General features: G+C 40.9%; 1 non-coding gene across 1 annotated transcript; it reads right to left on the reverse strand.

The window, feature by feature from the left end:
- Positions 1-23103: 23103 nt before the first annotated feature.
- Trnas-gga (transfer RNA serine (anticodon GGA)) lies at positions 23104-23178 on the reverse strand. The gene has a single exon. It is a non-coding gene; the product is annotated as a tRNA-Ser (tRNA).
- Between the last annotated feature and the right edge of the window lie 275 nt (positions 23179-23453).

A 23453-nucleotide genomic window follows, 5' to 3' on the forward strand; every position in this document is an offset into this window, starting at 1 on the left:
GACAACCGGAGACTCCATATACCTCACAAGAACCTGCTTAAGAAAGAGAACCGTGAATATTTTTGAGCCTCCTAAGTATGTATCCCGTAGAGACAGCGCAGGTTAAATTACGAAAATACCTGCTCGCACAGACAGGTAGAAGCATTCTTCCCACGCTCCAACTGTAAATGGAACGCTAAGAACTCTTAATCAACGAAACAGTAAAAATTACTACCACTCACTTATCATAGATAAAGAAGTAAATGTAGGCATGTGAATAGTTAAGACCACGAATATAAACTACAGAAAACAAGAATTCTTGCTGACAAAATAGTCGTAACGGATGTCGTTAATTACTTTGACACTACGACAAACCTCTTTCCGCAGATTTCGTGTGGTGACGCAATTCCCTGTAATTTATTTACAAACACAATAAATTTTCATCATGCTAATTAGCGTTTCTCTTTTTCTACTTGGTAGTATTGCACAACTGCAAGTCTTCTCCAGCAGTTTTAATATTTTATATTGTTAGATAACAGGCATTTGCATCGATAACGCGGTACCATTATAGAAACGATATTTGTGTATTTTTCAAAGTTGTGTTGTTTTCAAAGTCGACTTGCCCATTCGAGCGATTCCATTAGTTAACAACAGTTATGGGGGATGTTGCCCGCTGTTTTCAGTTAGTCGACTGTCTGTTGTCCCACTCTTTGCGAACGTTTCCGTTATGCCTCTTTCATTCCCAGACGATTCGAATATCCCCAGTAATAATTTTTTGATAAAAAGCCAGTGTCGAAGCGCATATCCGCTGGTACATCAGTGAGTATCCAAAGTAATAATTACCTTGTGGTTAATAGTTAAAGGATAATATCAGCATCGAAAATGTTAATATGTTAGCATTACAAGCACATAAATGAGATGTGATATAAAATTAGTTAATTTCTTAATAATTACAAGCAAACATTGCAAAGCTTACTGTACTGTTAAATTGACTTTACATAATGGTGAATTAACGTACATTTTATAAACCAATGTATTACTAACATATAATTATGTAAAACTGTTTGTGTCTTGAGAAAATACAAAATTTTGTTCATTAGCACTCAAAAGTGTATCGGCAAAGTTGGGTTGATTTTGGCTTCGAGCATACGGTACCCATGCATCCGATTTTTGAACCTTCCCCACTGCATGCAAATATCGCACAATGGGGGAATGATTACACTTCATCACATTTCTCAGCTCTCGAGAACGCTGACGTGTCTAGTTGTGTACTAATGGTTTAAACGATCTTCATCACACCACGAAAGTCTTCCTGAACGTGGGGAGTCAGTGATGTCAATACGATCGTCCTTAAAAATAGAAACTTTTTTTCCGCTCTCTGTACAATTGCATTGTGTCCATACATAATGCAAATGTTTCTCACTGCGTCACGACTCTATTGAAATGAGAACATGTCGGAAAAGTTCCGATTTCTCCACGCGATTTTTTAGAGTCAACTGCTCGTATCGCCGTCACCAAATATCAAAATGACAATACGTAAACTCAAAGAGCTACAGTGAACTACAAATCGATAAATTAAAATAACCCATAACAACCGGAATTTGAACATGCAAAACAAAAACGCTGCGAACTTATGCGAACTTATAACGTAATGTTTATATTGACAACTTAATTAACAGAAATATATACCTTGGTATCACATATTTTGTTCAGATGGATCTCTTTCGTTTGCAGTACAGGTGATATTTCACTCGTTTGTTATTCACAAGTAATTGGGATGTTGTTGGTGAAGAAGAAGAAGAAGAGTTTTTATTAGCTCATATCAGAACCATTTTTACATAATTATGTGTTTGAAAGCAAACACGAAAAAAAGTGATCTTCAAAAGCAAAATGAATAAATACCTGACATTTTCTAGTATGCTACAGGACTTCATCTGACTTCTTAAAATGGAGCAAATGTTCCATGAACATTTCACAAAATCTATTTCATTTCTTACATCGGAAATGTGTAAGTTACAAAAATATCGACATTGTGCTATGCTAAGTTATATTGAAATGTGGTTATTACTGTCCGCAAGTTTTGTGATCTAAGGGATCACCAAGTACAGCCTCAGCGGAAGAAAATGTAGGCTAGCAGCACTGAACGATTTAAAGTGGTTTAATAAATTTTCACATCCGCAGATGGGGATACGGATGTGGATATATGGGGATGTGGACGAGGATGGGGGTGTGTATCAGGCACCTGTAATGCAGGTAACATTTCTGATAGCCTCGCACGCCTCTCTAGCCATAAATACATCTTGGCTAATGTCCGCAGCAGATCATGCTGGGGATCAACATTTCCAAAAATGTCCGATTTTAGCCGTTACAAAATTTATGAGAGTTTTTGCTGGAATAAATTTTATTCTTCACAGGTATGTGAATCATGAATGTTGTAAACTATTTAGAGGAATTCGTTGTAGCACGTTTGACATGCCGCTAGTGTTATTAGTCACTCTCTGAAAAAGTCGCAATGCTGAACTGGGACTCACCCTAACAAGCTCGAAGTGACAGATGAAGTTCAAACGAAATTTTTTAAATTGCATTTGAATTTAGTCATGTTTCTATAACACGCGAAGGTGAGAGTAATTGGCTTCTATAATTATACGTATGGATTATGCATTCAGGCATCATAGCGCAATGGAATAAATAGGTACAGTTGACAAGGATGGAAGAAGTGTTAGTGGGATAGTTCGTGCCCTGGCCAGCAGAATCGATTATGTGTTTGAAAGCAAACACGAACAAAAGTGATCTTCAAAAGCAAAATGAATAAATACCTGACATTTTCTAGTATGCTACAGGACTTCATCTGACTTCTTAAGATGGAGCAAATGTTCCATGAACATTTCACTGCTGGGGTGCCTCCTCAAGGGCTGGGCAGAGATCCGTCCGTGTCCATCCCCAATCCAGTCTCCTTCTCTAACAAAATCGGCGCCTATAGGACGTTATACCGACTTTTTCATTCGTTTTCACTTGCAGTGAGAGTTACAGTTCATGGTAAAGGTTAAGTGTGTTGCGTATTTTCAACCGGACACATCACCTATTATACAACAGGTTTCAGGTTTTCTTTTCCATTTCTCATACAACAGTAAATGACACAACCATTCTATTGTATGCGAATTATGTATATGTGTGCAGCAACGTGCGTGTCGAGCTTCATATTTTGAGCCTTCAAAAGGAATCACATGTAATACAGTACAGTTTGTGTCAATAGATACCGACGCTAAACCAGGGAAACTTTAAAACTACATAAGGGAACATCGAATAATGGAGAAGAAAAAAAGTTTCATTTTATAAACAGATTTTTTAAACAGTCGGAACGTAAGCGGTGTAACTGAGACAAAAGTGCCTTTATGTCCGGCCTAGAGAATTCGGATTCAACCTCAGGCCACGAGGTGGCAGCTTCTACTCTGTGATTTCCAATAAATAGCGCTTGGACGGCCACAGGAATATTTTACTAACTTCATGATTAACACGTAACTACGTTACCATACCTTGTGATGTATGTTGATTCTTCTGTGATTTGATTTGTTTGTAGTGTATATCTATGTATGACAGTGGATACAGACAAGGCAGCAAAGTGTGGAGTTACAGCTAGATGGCTGATTGATAGTTTCATCACACGGCTCTCTCGTATGTTGATCTCAAAGTTATTTTTAAGCAACAATCGTGGCTAAACATGCCTGCACAACCGAGGTCGCTAAGTAGCGCTAGAGAAGGTGACGCGGTTATCTCCGTGTCCAACTCTGGTTTAGACGAAGTTTTTGTCACATCGTTTCGGTCCCTGAGGCGGAGACACAAGGTAGCTCACAGCTGCCCCTTCACCAGACTGCATGCCAACGCCGTAATTGTGCCTCTGCTGTGCATCATTGAGACAGAGCGTGTGGCATGTAATGGTGATCCTGTCATCCATAATCTTTTTGTTACTGCTCAAAATTAGGAAGGCAGGGACATGAGGGTTTACGATTCTGCCTACGACGAGATCGTTAGAGTATGATTACTGGACAAGAATGCTGAGGAAATAGTGTTCTTTTTAAAAGCGAACTCTGCAGACAACGAATGCGTGTACATTATTGACAGAATTAAAAAACTGGGGTAGAGCGTCGTGCCTTGGTACATTTTTCTCGCTTCTGGTTCTAGCCAGCCCCAGAGCAGAAGCTTCATACATTTTCTTATTGCATTCTTAAATGTTGGAGTCAACTTCTTTTCCTGAAATAACAAAAGATGACTTCTGAAAATTATAGTTGGAAAGTATAACATGATTATGTACCCAGGAGCAAGTATTCGACTGAAATTTAAGTGTTGCAATCAAGAAAATGTTGTCGTCTTTCTGTTACATTATTGTTCTACTACACGCTAATAACGATTAAATATCACTTAACTCTCCGCTTGTCACATCACTAGTTCCAAAAATATGTTGCATTTTGATCACCGTAACATTCTTAACTGAAGAAATGACAACAGATTCTAGATGTGTAGGTTTAATATTTTACACAGTAATGAAATTTGCGTAACACGAAATTCTAACAAAATTTTCAACAGCAACAACAACCGTAGAAAATGCTGGAAAGTGCTTACGGCGGTCTGTAGTGTGCATTCCTTAGTGATTCTCAACTCACTCTCTCGACTGAAGACTCATTCATGTTTTGCCTTCCTACGGTTTCGGCTTCGTATGCACCAAAAACGTTAGAATCTGAAATTGGTGAATATTCCAACCCTCGACAACTGCAATTAATGTCTCCAGTCAATGATCACAAATGAATAGTCGACAGTCTATCGATATTGGTCCATAATGACGATCTTGAGGACTGAGTAAAACAGAAGCAGCCTTATATTATCCCAAAACTATTGATTAAGCCTAAGTGTAACATAAGGCTTCTTCCGTTTTACTCAGATCTCATGACGATCGGTATGGAGTGAAATCGGTAGAACGACTGCTGATTGTGATTATTGATTGGATGACCTGGAGCGTTGTCTTTATTCACGGCTATGTCGCAGCTTTTCCATTATTATCGTTGTTTTAAAACTGAGATCGGTGCACTTAAACGACCAAAACGTGTGACACTAAAACCACATCCACACTTAATTATATGTTGTATTGGCATTCTCAAGAAAACAATTACCATGATATGAAGTATTGACTAGTAATCAGAAAATGCAATTCCACTGAAACATTTACTCCTTTGCGAATCACAATCGAACTTCATGTGGAGCAACAGCAGAGATAATTTTCTCTATATTAGTCACAACTGGACAGAAGCGGACCTCCAATTACGAGTATTTATCGTTGTAATGAACCAGAGAATTTGAGTAACTGTACTTTACAAAAGTTTTGGTACGTACAGTTTTATGGTGTCCTTTAACAGAGGATATGAAGGTCTGGATCTAGTCATGCTTTACAAAGCAATATAGCGGAATTTGGGGCAGATTAGGATATTTAATGTTTCATAGTTTTCTGTAGGCGCAACCAAGTATTTGTTAATGGTATAAAAGGTCAACTTATAGCTTTTCGCAGGTAGCATATAGGCACACTAAGAATTTGTTTCCTATTCAGCAGTGTAGCACAATGTGGTGTACTCTGCGACATGTGTTCGTAGGAATTAGTTTATATGATGAAAGCTTCAAAAACTGCGACCAGTCATGTTTTTATGATAATTTGTTTTGCCTTTATGATTTTCAGGACTGTTGGCACATTTTTAGGCAAGGCTGGACTGGACTGTGACAGTCCCATTGACGGAGCCAACGAATGTGAAAACTAAATACTTGGTTGTGGTGATAGACTGATGTGTAGTTTAGTCCGTCTAAGTTAGGTTGGAATGTAATAGCTTCGGTGTTATATTAGAACAAATAAGCCCTCGGTCACAAATATTAAGTCACCAGTTTCGACGCTACTATAAGCGTCGTCTTCAGAATTAAACTAGCTGTTCTAAAACATGTTAGGTATATAATACATCAATAAAATTAAAGTTTGTAATGACTAGAGTCTTGTTGTAACCCTTATTCTCTCAAGTACGTGCAGCCCCTAGCGGCTCACCATCTTATTTACAACTATTCTTGACGTCGCCTTTCCAGCTTTGATTTTTCTTAAATGTGACTTGTAAGTGCTGCATCTCTTTCCAGTCAGTACAAACTTCAATTTTATTAACGTGTTATATACCTAATATGTTTTAGAACAGTTGGTTTAATTCTGAAGACCACGCTCATAGTAGCGTGGAAACCTGGTCAATTTTGACTTAATATTTGTGACCGAGGGCTTACTTGTTCTAATATAATTCTGATACGGTCACTGAACCTTAGCAGCTATGTTCAAAGTTTCATGCTTCAGTGTTAGTTGGCGAAGCCAAGGAATGTGGAAGCTAGGAACCTGGTTGTACTGGCAGGCTGATTTTTAACTTAGCCCGAAGTTACGCTGGAATCTAATAGTTTTGTTGTAAGTTGGAATAGCCAACGAATGTGAAACCACAACACTACCTGTAGTGTCTTGGGTTCCGCATAAAAGAAGACAGAAAAATTGTTCATATTGAGTTTGGTTGGCTGCAAACCTTTCGCCAGACAGGAAAAACTCTAAATTAAATTTTTTAAAATAATTTTAAAAAATGAAAATCACTTACCATTATTAGCGTATAGAGAACATGCAAACTATGGTCGCTCCATGGGATGTCCGCTGTCAGACGGGAGAGAGGACACGGAATAAGGAAAATGACCTGCGCGCATGTGCATTACGAGCAGCGCAGCCCTTGTCGCAAATACCAACCGTCAGAATGTTCGCGTGGTGAGTTTAGGCTGTTGCGTCGGCTCCAGGTGAGATGGCTACAAACTGCTGTGGTTTCTCTTGGTGCGGATTAGTACATTGGAGCGAGCGCTGAATGAACTTGCTGCACACCCTGTAGGCCGCAAGCTGCGTCACTTGCAGAAGGAGAAGGGGCGGTGTACAGGCCCGCAGCTCAGTGCTGGCGTTGGCGTTCGCGCGCGGCGTAAGACCAGTAGGCAGTCGCCGACAGCCGCGGGTTGGCCCAGATCGCGCCCCCTCCACCGGCCGCCGCCGACGCGGTGCCCGGTAGCCAATGGCGAGGCGTAAGCCCGGTAGCTGATTGGGCGCAAGACCAGTAGCTGTGGCAGCGATACTACACGCAGGCCAGCTACCGGTCACGACTGGCCGCAGGCGGTGGTGGGGGAGGATGCGCGCGCAGCACGGTAGCAGCTGGGGTGGGGGCCGCAGCTACCGAAGTGTGGCAGTCGCAGACAGTAGCCTGCTGGCCGCCGGCCGAGACAGACGCCAGAGCGCGCGGCGCCGCGCCGAGCCGAGCCGCCCTGCGTAGGCGATTCCCGGGGCGCTCTCGGAGGGGCGGGAACCGGTCGCCGCACCTACCTACCCATCCACTCTCAGGGATGGCATGGCGAGAGGCGACACTCGTGTCGGGCCTGTTCCTTTCCATAATGGTGGACGTCAGGTTTAACTCGTAAAACGGGTCCGCCTCAGCCCCAGATATCCCTGCAACCTTTAACAATAGGTATTCTAAAACGCGTAACGTTACAGCATACAGCTAACGAGGGGCATTGACCCCCACACGCGGAAGTTGTGGGCCCAGGAAATGTAAAAATAGTGGATGGAGCAGTCTAATAGAATCCTCTCCACTTTACATCATGATGCAGTCTTGTCACGCTGTTGGCGTTTTCCTATTTAATATGGTCGTAGTACGGCCTCGGTAAGTTCAGTGCAGCACAGTCCATACTTAACTGCTTTGGAAAAAATCTGAGACGGTCATCATCCGCCCAGCTCAGAATTTCATGTCACTCGCTAATGATGCTAGCCATTATCTCGCAATGAGAGTGAACTAAATGACATCGGAAGTTCACTGAGGCTTTTTGCAGATGATGCTGTGGTGTATCGAGAGGTTGCAACAGTGGAAAATTGTACTGAAATGCAGGAGGATCTGCAGCGAATTGACGCATGGTGCAGGGAATGGCAATTGAATCTCAATGTAGCGAAGTGTAATGTGATGCGAATACATAGAAAGATAGGTCCCTTATCATTTAGCTACACAATAGCAGGTCAGCAACTGGAAGCAGTTAATTCCATAAATTATCTGGGAGTACGCATTAGGAGTGATTTAAAATGGAATGATCATATAAAGTTGATCGTCGGTAAAGCAGATGCCAGACTGAGATTCATTGGAAGAATCCTAAGGAAATGCAATCCGACAACAAAGGAAGTAGGTTACAGTACGCTTGTTCGCCCAATGCTTCAATACTGCTCAGCAGTGTGGGATCCGCACCAGGTAGGGTTGATAGAAGAGATAGAGAAGATCCAACGGAGAGCAGCGCGCTTCGTTACAGGATCATTTAGTAATTGCGAAAGCGTTACGGAGATGATAGACAAACTCCAGTGGAAGACTCTGCAGGAGAGACGCTCAGTAGCTCGGTACGGGCTTTTGTTAAAGTTTCGAGAACATACCTTCACCGAAGAGTCAAGCAGTATATTGCTCCCTCCTACGTATATCTCGCGAAGAGACCATGAGGATAAATTCAGAGAGATTAGAGCCCACACAGAAGCATACCGACAATCCTTCTTTCCACGTACAATACGAGACTGGAATAGAAGGGAGAACCGATAGAGGTACTCAGGGTACCCTCCGCCACACACCGTCAGGTGGCTTGCGGAGTACGGATGTAGATGTAGATGTAGATGTAGAAAATGAAGTTACAGGTGACATCAATCTCGCAGAGGACAGCGCCTTGCGACATGAAATACACAAACGCAACGAAGCTGGTGCATGAATAACCAACAATCAAATTCAGTAATTTTACGAATTTGTTGCGAAAAAAAACAGATAAAAATAAATGTAGAAGTGTTAATAAGCTCAAAAACGTTTTGAAAGCAACATAAATTTGAATTTATTGAGCACAGCGCCTCACGTCATAAAATACCAAGCTTGCACATTAATAACCATCAGTAGAATTCATAAGTTTTACGAATTTGTTACGAAAGATGGAGATTAAGATAAAAATGGAAATGTTGTTATTGATACAAATTTTTTAACGACTCGTAAGTTTGAAATAGCTGTAAACACAATTTTGACCACACATTTACTGATCGACGTTACGGACTGAGTTGAATGTTTCTGTCCCGCATCGACTTATCTACCAGTACGTAAATTCCTAAAATTTCTAGACGAATGGTCGAATACTTCTCTCGATCAGCTGTCACATTTTCAAGGCGTGACATGTTGTCACGCAAGAGGTACGCTCCCATTTTATGAAATTTAAAATGTTGGTTCAAATGGCTCTGAGCACTATAGGACTTAACATCTGTGGTCATCAGGCCCCTAGAACTTAGAACTACTTAAACCTAACTAACCTAAGGACATCACACACATCCATGCCCGAGGTTGGATTCGAACCTGAGATCGTAGCGGTCACGCGGTCCTAGACTGAAGCACCTAGAACCGCACGGCCGCAAGGCCGGCGTTAAAATGTTGAACAGTGCCGATGGCTTAATATTTATTAGTCACTAGATGTAAGGCAACTGCTTTATTGGCGCGTCTAGAATTCACTAGTCTTCAAAATATCATGTGAGAGAGAACATACTAGTATAGGCAATTTGGGCTCATGTGCATATGACACATTCCAAAAAGGTACCTTAGGTTCTTCTCCCTTACTTGATATTCTGAAGGTGTATTTTTTGTTTACGCGTCAATAAAGCAGTTGCCTCATATCCAAAGACTATTAAAAATTAATCCGGCGTCCATAACACCACTGTTCAACATTTTAAATGTCGCAGTTCTTTCCTAGCTGCTTAACCTGGCTCTATACGTTACCTGCACATCAAAAGTCGCCGTAGATAATGATTACCCTAAATGTTACTAGATAAGGGCAAGAGGTTCCTAAGATGATATGCTTCTTGCGTTCGAGTAAGTCTCTAAGGTAATATGGATGACGGGGACAGTCAGTTGGAAAGGATCAAATAATTTGCTGGATATCTTGGACTAAAGGTCAGGAAGTCCATTACGATAACAATGCACAAGAAAAACAGCTGGCCGATCGACGAGGATTGCAGTCAGGAACTAGTCATGAAAGGACTGTCACAAGAATTCAGTTAAATTGCCAGAAGGTGTGAGTTTGAACATGGCTGTAGACTGAAAAATGCGGAAAAAGATACGGGCAGATTTAATGTGGATTCTCTTGCGGATATGTCGTCTTCTTGTGTAACGTATAGATGACGATGACTGCTGTAGTACTCTATATCACGAATGGTGGTGTTCAAAGACCTCTGGCCGTGAGCCAGATCTCAATAGTTAGTCCTTATTATATACAATATACCGCCAAATAATGAACAAATGAAGTCACTTAATAATTTTGCACAGGTTGTGGGTTAAAAATCGAAGAAATTATTGAAATCATTGTTCGGAGTGGCACTTTGGGCAAACTCGTCATAACAAAGCCAAATAATGAATAACATGAGATCACTTACAAATTACGACAACTTGTTTTAACTCCTTCCATTCGTGTCAAATTCGTACAGTCTCTTATTGTTCATTTTAGAGTTGACAATATTTTCCGCCTGGGCTGTAACGTATTTATTCACCTCGACCGCGATTTCTGCCTTTTACGCCATTCTGAAGAGACAAAAATGGTTCAAATGGCTCTGAGCACAATGGGCCTTAACATCTGAGGCCATCAGTCCCTAGAACTTAGAACTACTTAAACCTAACTAACCTAAGGACATCACACACATCCATGCCCAAGGCAGGATTCGAACCTGTGACCGTGGCGGTGGCGCGGTTCCAGACTGAAGCGCCTAGAACCGCTCGTCCATCTGAAGAAGCAGCTCACCATGATGTTCCTTTTAGAAGGACAGTGTCCTCGTGTCAACCATGTTTGGAACGATTAGGCACTGACGCACTCCATAGCTGCATAACAAGACGAAATAGCGATCATGAACAAATATATTTAATAACACTCCAGGCTGAAAATACTGTAATTTCTAAAATGAATGTACATATAGGTAAGCAGAAAAGGAATGTTATTCGTACATAAGCTTTCCTGTCGCTAGTATAATTACGGATGACATTGGGAATCCGGATCATGGAAAGCACTGGACAGTAGACAGATGAGAAGATGCTTGGAAGAGCTGTGGTGTGGACTGGGGAAACTGCACTTCCCTCCCGTCTATTACGCGGTTGCCATCGCTCTGTGTTACAGGCCGTCCGCAAAATATTGACTAATCAGCCGACTTATTCGTGTACCTTGGGTTCATTGCTCATTCTTTATGGTCTTCCCCTTTCTTTTATTCTGTTTGTACTGCAACAGCGAGGAGGACGAATATTGTAGAAAAACGTGCATGCAGCCATCAACACCATAAGCAAGAAAACGGTGACGAAACACTACCATTGACGATGTTTCAGCTATTAAAACTAAATGCGGATCGTGACGAAAAAACTCGTTCCAGAAGTTGCAGACGTAGTACAGATCTAAATATATACTAACAGTAAAACTGTGAAACCAGCTTGTCTCTACACTGAAATATTTGCCAAAAGCAAAGAGACGTCTCCACGCCTTCTGGTCTGACTATGTAAGCGCAGACCAGATGTCGTTTGAATTCAAAGAAGTAATGTCATCGTCTGTAGAGAGACACATACCAATTACTATAACAGAGACGGTGCTTATGCCCCGTTGGTATTGACTGCGTCTTGCCGCTGGTGTTCTTGATATATGGCCAAAATCTCTCTCGGTTTACTTCTACATTTCGGAACGAAATTTCGTTGTGGGAACTACGGGGTGTCCAAAAAGTCTCCGCAATGCCGTATGATTGTTAGCCGCACGTGCCGTATGACTGTTCGCCTGCACAACGATACTGCAGTGATATTCTGTACCCATTCATAGGGGAACTTGGGTTAAAACTGAAATACTGAACGGTTATTTTCAACAAGATAGCGCAACCGCGCATACAGCTTGTGTGTCAATGTCACGGCTTGCTGATGGTTTTGGCGATCGCATAATTTCACAGGACTTTGGCCTCAACGATCGCCGGATATAACACCACCTGACTTTTTCTTTTGGGTTGCAGCAGAAGTAACTGTCTATAAAAATCGTCAAAATCCATCGATGAATTGAAAATTGCAATACCGAATTTCACTGTTTCTGTTACAGAAGAAATGTTACAGCTCGTGTTTGGAAACATGACTAGACGAATTGAATTGTGTATTCAACAACAGGGAGGGGGGACACTTTCAACATCGCATGTGAAAATTTGCGGGTAAAAATTAATATTCAATAAATTAATAACTTGTATTTCAGTGAGTTTCATTTCGGTGTATTCACTGCGGCATACGGCACGCGCGGCTAACAATCATAAGGAACTCGGAGAGACTTTTTGAATACTGCGTATTAAAAGCATCTCGTATTTAAGTCCGCGCTAAATGTCGAGCTTCTGTAACCGTTTCCAGTATTGTCTCTGCCGTATAATGACAAGCCCATGATTCCATTACAGTTACATTGAAAGGAGTTTTTCCGATCAGCCTTGAATTCTTATAGACGGGCTTTTGAATAAGCCTTCCCCAAGTTCTAGTCATCAAACGTGGTACCGATAGTGCACTAAGCTTTTTCGTAAACACAAAACCGCTAGGTCTAATATGTTTCCATTTACAAAAAATTTCTATTTTCTGAGCAGTCTGACTGCTCTCAGTGCGGCGATCTTCCATCGCAATATCATATATCTTCTCCAGCAAGTAGCCTACACCCTGCTTACCGCTTGCAAGTGAAAGTGATCTTGAAAATTACAGAAACGTTGATCTACCTCCTTGAAAGTACTGTAGCTACGGCGCTCGTATGTCTACGTTGAAGTACATTTACTCAGAAATAAAGATCTTGGATGCTGGAGCGGAATCTGCATAAACTTTACGCGGTTTAGTACGTGGCACATGTAATAAACCTGTTGCATGCAAACGATTGTGGGTAGTATGTGCTTAAAAATTTTAACAAAGCCATTAGAAGAACCACGCTTATCAATAGTAACACTGCTTATGAAAGGACCCAGTATTTTTTAGAAAGTAACAGAGTTACCAGTCCACTCTCCTGTTTGCACAGCTGTCGTTTCCAACTTCCTGCTTTCCAGCATCGCCAAAATCTCCAGCTAGCGAGCAGTTCACATTTTCTGTCCACTGTTGTGTATTTTAACGTAGTCGGGACGGCCTAAGAACGTCGCTGAATGTTGCAGCGGGCTCTGCGCGGCAGCTTTGCAGGCCTTCTTCAACCAATTATGTAACGCGATTTTGTAAACATTTCTGTGGCAACGCCTCAGTGTTGTCACAGTTGTACAGCCGGCAGTTGTTTTCGAGTGCAGTCGTTTGCGCTTTACTGAAAGCTGGCAATAGCGCTCATAGCTGTCCGGGATTTTCTTACTACACCCTGCATGTGCTTCTTCCTGAAACTCGCTGGTGCACTGCTTCAGGTTCGTTGTGGTCGTGCGAATTTTGTAATCCTCTGATACCTGAAATTCCAGTTTTGGCGTCCTTCCTTGTGGAGCATATACCTGCGACACTGCCTGTTGTGACGTTAATTTCGTTAGTAGAGAAATTCGGATGGTACAAATATTACTGAACTAAAGACCAGCACTAGCTGTCCGCGGGTAGCACTAACAAGGTGACCAGACGGCCACCGGATTGTCGATATTGCTTATATTTGTGGTTCGTGACGTTCAGAGCTCAAATATTATTCCCCCCAAATTGTTCGATGCAACTTTCAAAAATTCGCGAGAAAATCGACTTTGAGTTTTTTTCCGAGTGTTTAGCACGCTGAACCAAGGTCAGTTTTTCTCGGTAGGTTGTTTGGATGTGTGGTTCAATGCTCGCCCAGCACGTGTGTGCTACAGCTTCATTTTTCAGTCGTAGTAAAATTTTACAGAAAGGTACATATTTCCTGAAAATTTCCACGAAGGACAAAATAAATCAGGATGAAAAAGAATTTAATTTGTCTGTTCGTTTTTTAGTTTAAACTGTCTTTTATAAAAGATCAATAGTTAAAAATTTCTCTTAGCAGTGAACATGGTACTTTTGTATGCGATATTTAATTAGAAATAAGATTACGTGCATTTTTCATAAAAATAGTAATTAGATATAGGTTAATTAGCATATATTTGACGAATGTTACATTTAAAAGACACAGTTATTCGATCTGAACGAAAAAAACAAAAATAATGTATGATCGAACGAGACTCGAACCAACGATTACCAGTCTCGTCGGCTGCTGATTTGTTTCCACCTCTAAGTATTTTAAACTTCATGTGGCACTCTGTTTAAAAATTTTCATCAGCCAGTAATCGAATCTTTAACTCCTACGTGGCGTGCGAGAATTTTACCACATAGCCACAAGCTCTGTCGAGAAAAATATCGAAATATTTTGGGAAATTAAAATTTGAGTTTTGAACTTCAAGTGCTGGTACCAAGAATATAAGAAATTTCAAGAATTCCATTGTGGTATGGTCCCCTTGTTAGTATTGAGGCCCGACGATTTGTTTGGCATGAAGGTTATAAATTGTACGTTTGTATATAAACCTTCCTTCTCACTCAGTCTGTTTGTTAGTCAAAACCGTATCAAAATCAGTAGAGTAGTTTGTAAGATTAGCTTTAATATTCAGGCAGAATCACGCAGCATGGAACTTTAATTTAGTAATGTGTATAAATGTATTCATATTTACAATATTAAATTCAGACTTCACATAAAACCTCTGTTGATTAATCTAAATATTCTGCTGGGAATTGTAAATTGAAAGAAGATTTCGTTTTAGAATACCGTGACATCCTTAATTCGTGGTTTCCAATGTTTTTACATGTCTTCTCAAACACAGCGCTTCCCTCATACTTCCGTAGTCATTAAGGCTACAGGCAGTGGACAGCTATAACAAGAGTTCCCTCAGTTTTTCTCATAATGACAGGAAATTTGTTTTACTCGTTTCACCAGCTGCGATATAGTCGCGTATATGACAATGATCCAATACCGTCAAATGTTTTTTATTCCAGTCTTTGTTCAAAATATCATTTCTTTTAACGATGGCCGGTTTCAGATCGTAATGACTGAGGATGGTCATTACGGACTGAAACCGGTCATCGTCAAGATAATTGATATTATGTTCGGAGACTGGAATAAAAACATTTGTTTCACTCGGATCACTGGCTACTTAGTTGTAGGTGTCTGGAACTTACCGAACTCATAAAAACCTCAGCAGTGTAATAAACGCAATAGGATGTCGATGCGAACGGTCAACATAAATTTATTGAAAAGAATATGGAAGAAGAGATCGTCGGATGGTCATTTTTTTGGGTACTGTAGCTCTGTGTCTTCCTATAAAGCCAATATATATATATATATATATATATATATATATATATATATATATATATATATATATATATATATATAATTCTTTTTTTGGTCAACGTAATAGCCTTCATACTCATCATCTGTCTTTTGACACTCCTTCCTTTATAAAGACTTCATCTGCATTTTCCCATGTATTACGTCACGGTCTTCTGGTGCACGCATCCACATCTCTGTAGAGCGTTTTCTAGTGCCGTTCATACACCTGACGTCAAGCTAACGTCTTGATTTTTTTTCTAATCTCCTCAGCAATGGACGTCGTCGGTCCACCTATGAACCAACGCCTATTTGGGGTACTGCAGAGCTGTACCGAGGGGGTCAAGAGACCCTGGGAGTTCTGACAAGGCACATGCGCCCATCTTCTACACCCTCTCCCATCCCACCTACCACCCGCGTAAAACTACCTTCCCGTAATTTTCACAAAAGAAAACTTAAGTATGGCATATTTACAGTGGTTTTACGGCACCAGATGCCTCAACAATGCAGCCGATGATCAATGGTAGAGCATGTATTTGTTTACTTAAAGTTTAGTGCTTGTTAAACACCATGTAGCTGTCTCTAACCTCTATTAGGCGCTACTTATTTGTATATTGAGCACCCGAAATCCACTAACCACACACCAACCCACTCACCCAACCCCCCCCCCCCCCCCCCACACACACACACACACTGCGAACTTTCGTATAATATACTGTACGAGCTCGTTAAGAGAGCCAACATACAGATATGGATACTGATCTAATACTATTGAAAGAGAAGACCATATCACGATTAACTGGCTACATTCCCACGTGCTACTCAGCAGGATGTCGAACGCTCAGCCTCTAAATGTATGTCACTATGTTCCTCACACACTACGTGATCAAAAGTGGACACCCCCAAAAATATACTTTTATCATATTAGGTGCATTGTTCTGCCACCTACTGGATTGTTGGATTTCATGGTCGAGCGGCTGCTCATAAGCCACACAACACGCCGGTAATTGCCAAACGAGCATCGCTTGGTGTAAGGAGCGTAAACTTCGGACGACTGAACAGTGTAAAAACGTTGTGTGGAGTGACGAATCACGTTACACAATGTGGCGATCCGATAGCAGGCTGTGGGTATGGCGAATGCCCAGTGAACGTCATCTGCCAGCGTGTGTAGTACCGACAGTAAAAGTCGGAAGCGGTGATGTTATGTTGTGTGGTCGTGTTTATCATGCAGGGGGCTTGCACCCCTTGTTGTTTTGCGTGGCACTATCGCAGCACAGTCCTGCGTTGATGTTTTAAGCACCGTCTTGATTGCCACTGTTGAAGAGCAATTCAGGGATGGCGATTGCATCTTTCAACACGATCGAGCCTGCACAGAGTCCTGTCCTGAATCCAGTAGAACACCTTTGGGATGTTTTGGAAAGCCGACTTCGTGACAGGTCTCACCGACCGACAGCGATACCTCTCCTCAGTGCAGCACTCCATGAAGAATGGGCTGCCATCCCCCAAAAACCTTTTAGTACCTTATTTAACGTATGCCTGCGAGAGTGGAAGCGGTCATCAAGGCTAAGGGTGGGCCAACACCATATTGAATTCAAGCGTTACCGATGGAGGGCGCCAGGAACTTGTAAGTCATTTTCATCCAGGTTCACATGGCTCTAAGCACTACGGGACTTAACATCTGAGGTCATGAGTCCTCTAGACTTAAAACTACTTAAACCTAACTAACTTAAGGACATCACACAGATCCACTCCCGAGGCATGATTCGAACCTGCGACCGTAGAAGGCGCGTGGTTCTGAACTGAACCGCTCGACCACAGCGGCCGGCAACAGCCAGGTGCTCGGATACTTTTGATCAGACAGTGTATATGTATGTGGGTGAATACTATGGCTGTAATACCGAAATCTGGTAATTGTGTACTGTTCTCATGTCCTGCCTTGATGGTACTTATAGACCTGTACAAATACACAATTATCTATGTATAGCTTTTCAAAAATTCCTTACAAAAGAACATTTTATGGTTAATTTAAATGTATAGAAGTTAATATGGATTGACTTGGAAACATCCAAAATTGTTCCAATGGCGTTTCGTCATTTTTGTTTTTTTGTTTTGTTATACCTATAGGTTTTTATACCATATTACCTCTGTGTATCCTGTGCCGCATTTTCGTCTTGTTTGCTTATTTCAGTATACTCTGGATGTAATATTTGTTTTATGTCGGTATCTCTCCTTTGTTAAGCCTATGTAGCATAGTTCGAGGGTACGAGTTAAACTAATGTGTACTCTGCTTAGTCAAAACAAACTGTAGAAACACATTTCCATTGTTGAAATGGCTTATGGACACGTACCGCAAGCCAATAAATAAAACAACTTTCGTAATATTACTGATAAGGTATAGAAGGCTTCTTTTTTCTTCACGCGGCAGACGTGTCAATCGAAACTTGCGAGCTGCGGAAGTACGACTAGACAGGCAACTAAATGACAATCACGTGTTACTCGTCCTCAGCCTGCACAAACCGCAACCTTTTCTCCAATAGTATATTTGTTTCAGCATCCGTTCGCTGATCTTCGACGTCATACAGTACCGTAGCGAAGCAGCAGCAACAACTCCATTGTTGAAGGAAGCGAGCTGTGTTAGTGTGAACCAAATGCTCTGTTGCCACTTAAAGCTTATTAGTGGTAGGGGCCCGATCGGTTGTTGTCGTTTCTTTACAATACTACTTGGACAAAGTGGCAGTTTAGATGAGACTCCATGTCACAACACACGTTTGCGGTCACGGGACGAGGGATTGGCTTCTTCTCGTAGGTAAAAGATGTGAACACAAGGGGTAACAGAACCCACGCATCTCTCAAGGTTAATTCTTTCTTGTTTTATTCTCCGTCAGTTTTTGCGCTACCTCTGTAGCTGCACCCTTGGCAGTCCCACTTAGCTCCAGTTCACCTTCATAATTGCGTCTTCAATCTTCTCCCATATCCATTTATTTTTTTCCAGTCTCTCTTACTAAGTACCAAGATACACACTGCTCGTTGCATAAACATCAGTTTTTACATATTTTTCGCACAGGCGTAAATGTCTCTCTGTCATATGTCAGATTAGTGATGCACTTTTAGGCGCATTGGAGGCTTAGTTTTGAAGACAATGTTTCGTTTTCCAGAAACAGCCAAGCACTCGTCTGTTTAATTCTTTTGCTGTCCCTCCAGTCGTGTCTTTAGCTGCCTTAAAACAAAAACTCATCAACCGATTCTGTGGTTCCGTTGTTACTTTGTACTCATTTCGTTTTAACACGTTGGTTACAAACTGTTTCACTTTTAAATCTGCTCTACTAATTAAATGAAATATATCAATACATTGTCTTCAGAAAAACGAAGGTTTTCCAGACAGAATTAATACCCAAATACAATGTGGTACCATTTACTAACGGACAATTACTTTTTCGCATAATTGAATGTAACGGAAGTGATATGAATCAGATGTGTCTCCGCAGTAGGCCATTTTGTTTCTGCAGATGGCGTCAAACCCTTATCATTCTTTCTCTCGTGTTTTTCTTTTTTATACATTTCCCGTTGGCGTTGAATATCGTGGTTATTTGAGACCTATAGCAGTGTTTTACTTCCTATAAGTAACTGCCTCTTTATAGAAATTGACGTACAATTTATTTGAATTAAAAACAGTTTTGGTTGCAGTTCAGTCTTAACAGTGCGTTTCGCCTTCGGGGACATCTTCAGATTATCTTAAAAAAAGTTCTTACGTCATTTCAAAAACCATACAACGGCTCTGTACCAGTTTTCAAAATGGTGTAAAAGGGAAATCTGAAGACAATCTGAAGATGTGCCACGAAGGCGGAACACGCTGCTAATAACAGAACAAAATGCAACCAACACTTCTTAATTCAAATGTTCTACAATACTGTTGCACCAGACGGCATAATGTAGTGAAAGATAAGGATTTGCTCTTTTAGTTCCGGAAAGTAATTATCGCTTTATTAGAAATTAGATCCGGTAATTTATTTTCGGATTTGATCGGATACTTATTCACGAGAAGCAGAATCCAAAAGCTAATTATTGTCGCTGTAGCCATACACTTTGATTTCTCTTTTCACATTTCATCGATTGATAGTTTTTACATCCCAGTGTCCACTTCAGGTGTTCGAAGAATGCGATCCCTTCGGCGCAATGTCTTGCGTTCAAAACTTTCATTATTCACTTGTAAACTCCCAATATATGGCTTGCAGGTTCTTTGTCGTTTGCATGTACTTTATCTGCTAATAGCAGAAGAATGTGAAAAATCGTAGTGTAATAGCCAACAGACCACGTTTCTGCCTTGTTTTATTTGTTCATTATTTCACTTTCTTCAAAATGAGAGTGATCTCCTAAAAATAAAAATAAAAATATTAAATGTATTGATACTTACTCAGATGTAAAATAGATTAACATCTATTAAGTATAAGCCACTCACGGAAACTGCCTGGCTCAATGAATGAAACTAGTCACTTTGATTGGACAGCTGACCCATGTATTTGATTTTTAAATATTTGATTAACGGTAAAAATTCGCTGCTTCTGTGTCTACTGTAGTGAGATGAAAATGATAACGTGATCTCTCCTTTCGGACAAAAAGAGCTACAGAACAAATAAGGTTGCTACGGATGGAACGGTTCGATCGATGGGCTGGCTCATTTCTCTGTTGATGTTGGTAACAGGCGCATTGTAGCAGTCATTTAGTGTACCCCGTGTTGCCAAAGATTCGCCATGTTCGTGGTTACTTGTTCCACGGAGTAACACTGAAAGAAGGTAAGGTTTTCACTATTTTCTAGTATTAACGACTGACACGTCGAAGTTATACGGTAATAAGGATAAATTTCTCTGGACAGTGGAAGCAATTCACACCATTTTTTCATATCCACCATATAAAGTTACATGCTGTGGACAGAGATTAGATGTTGTTAAGCGATGTTGTACGAGTTGCCTTGAATGAGTCACTTCGAATTTTTCTATTGTCAGGCGTACGTGAGGTAATAGGAGCAAAATTTAAATATATGGTTTTCATTATATGTTTTCCGATACCTTCCAAGCGTCAATGATAATCAGTCAAATATGGGGATTTTCAAATGTCTTCAGAAAACTCCTAAAAATAAAAATATGAAATGTATTGACGCTAAGTTAGAAGTTTATACTGTTTAACAGCTATTATACTACAGGCCATTCGTGGAAACTGCTTGGCCCTAAGAAAAACCAGTGTCGTTGATTGGACCGATAACATTCGTATTTAATTTTTAAGTATTTCATTAACATCGAATATTTATGGCTTCTGTAGTGAAATGAAAAAGATAATGTTCAGTTCACTTTGGGAATAAAATATTTATTACCATATCCGAGGATTTATTTACTTATTTTCCTTAGGTGGCTTTACGATGGCAACTTTACCCTGTCTAATTTAATTTTTAGTCTGTAAGAAGGTAACCTATCACCTACCGGTATATACTATCACTAACCCTACTTGCCGTATGTATGTGAACGGAAAACTGTTTCCTTGATCTGAGTCCCTTTAATACAATATAGTCATTTCATTTAACACATTTGGCTTTGTTTCCTCCTCGTCGACGTATACGCGTTGGGCACCAAACAGTAAAGGAAAAATTTTTTTTCTCAAGTAACAACGAGCAACTTAATGGTGGGAAGTCGGCATGATGCCAACGCTTGGAAATCGCTCCATCGTACGTTTCTATTTCGGTTGTACTCACGACTCGTAACTACAATATAAAATGGCCATCAGAACCAACAGGGACGCTTGTAGAATGCGTGTGCGCTTACTGCGCCATTTTGCCTGGTGTGACTGCTCGCTATTCTCGTTCTAAGGTGCTTTGGTGCTCTCTGTTCGGCTACGAACAACAATTTACGCTTGCCATTTGTCGCTGGACAGAGCACAATGTTAGTATCCCACATGGTCATCGCGAATGACATCTTTACCCAACACGGCGTCTCGCCCACCGTATTGCTTGAAAGTGAGTTGCTTCTAATCCTAACTAGGATCCTGCATAACGTGTATCTTCTGCACGCATGCGGATCTATCTTTTATGTGTCTAAAACAGCAAACTGCAAATGAAGTCTATACCTCTCCTTACTGTGTAAACGCCATTTTGCACAACATAGCAAGTGACGGAACAGTTTCAAGACGCAATAAAACATTCGTCTAGCAGATATCAGAACCACGATTTCCACGTTATGTGCAGAGTAGACAAAACAGAACTGGGACTACACTGTTTTAGGCATTTCATAGCTCAGCGTTGTTCAGATGGAGTGATAGTAAATTCTTGGCATGGCCTTGAGGGAATCATCTTACTCAGGTTTGAAACTCCGCTTGGCCTTTTTTCGTGTTTGTGATTTGAAAATTTGTGTTGTTTTGAAATACGCGTTATGCAAACAGTAATTTTTTTTCATCCAGACATATTTCTACACGTATGTGTCTTCTTCCGCGGGTCCAATTTATTTCTGAAAATTACAGTGCTAGTGAAACTGTGTTATGATAGATGGGTTTCTGAGCTCTTTTTTTATCGGTTTTGGCAGCATATATTTTCGTCCTGTCGTTCATCTCTGTCACAGTGGTAATAATGGTTACCATCTGATCACCGAAGTTAAGACCTATATCTCTGGTAGTTATATCTTTCTAATGCTAACTGAGTACGCTGGCTGCTGTGGCCGAGCGGTTCTAGGCGCTTCAGTCCGGAACAGCGCTGCTGCTACGGTCGCAGGTTCGAATCCTGCCTCGGGCTTGGATGTGTGTGATGTTCTTACTTAGTTAGGTTTAAGTAGTCCCAAGTCTAGGGGACTCATCACCTCAGATGTTAAGTCACATAGTGCTTAGAGCCATTTGAATAATTTTGCTATTGAGTACACTGTTTCCACGATGCTGTTTATGAAAATTTCTCTCACGACTCTACTTCACACGTTTTTTCTACCAAACTTGATTTGAGCAGACACTTCTGTCCCCATATTCAGTGATTACACAAGAGATACACAGCAAGTTGAAAAATACGACATGCTGTCAAAAACGACAAAAAAGGGCACAAAAACCAGTCTACGAGTATAATAACGCAATTTCACTAGTAATGCAATTTTCACAAGTAAAGTGACCCATAGAATACTACACATACGTGCCCAAACATGTCTAGGTGATTATAAAGAAATAGTGTTTGCACAAGGCGGTTTTCAAAACAACGTAATTGATATTAAACTATTTTATGTACTGAGTAACTTCGCCTTCCTTCGCTCGTCTTCTGAAACGAACAACGGCAAAACATAAACCGCATTATGTTGCACAAAGATGTAACTTCAGAATGACCATCAATATGGTGTTACTAACAACTAAAGACTGTCAGATCAACAAGTTTAAAAAGTGAAGTTTGTATAACTTTTCGCATAGTTCATGTTACCTACACTGACTTTTACCGAAGTGACATAATATGTATAGTTCAGCTAATTAAACCTCTGTAAGTTAGCCAACAAATGCAATTTCAATCGTTGTTCCCATAGTGTTTGTCTCCTGCTGTCTTGTGCCAACTGTAGCTTGTCACTTTCTTCGATTCCTTATGTCAGCTGTCATTTCCATCTTAGAGCCTTTACCCTTTCTAGAACATCCTGAACTCCTGTCGTTACTCAAAGGATAAATCTTGAATGAGCTTTTCACTTTGCAGCGGAGTGTGCGCTGATGTGAAACTTCCTGGCAGATTAAAACTGTGTGCCGGACCGAGACTCGAACTCGGGACCTTTGCCTTTCCCGGGCAAGTGCTCTACCAACTGAGCCACCCAAGCACGACTCACGCCCCTTCCTCACAGCTGTACTTCTGGCAGTACCTCGTCTCCTACCTTCCAAACTTTACAGAAGTTCTCCTGCGAAACTTGCAGAACTAGCGCTCCTGAAAGAAAGGATATTGCGGAGACACGGCTTAGCCAAAGCCTGGGGCATGTTTCCAGAATGTGATTTTCACTCTACAGCGAAGTGTCCCGAGTTCGAGTCTCGGTCCGGCAGACAGTTTTAATCTGCCAGGAGGTTTCAGGATATATCTTATTTTTCTTTGTGCTACCGCC

This window comes from Schistocerca gregaria, chromosome 2 (genome assembly GCF_023897955.1).
Source record: "Schistocerca gregaria isolate iqSchGreg1 chromosome 2, iqSchGreg1.2, whole genome shotgun sequence".
NCBI lineage: Eukaryota > Metazoa > Arthropoda > Insecta > Orthoptera > Acrididae > Schistocerca > Schistocerca gregaria.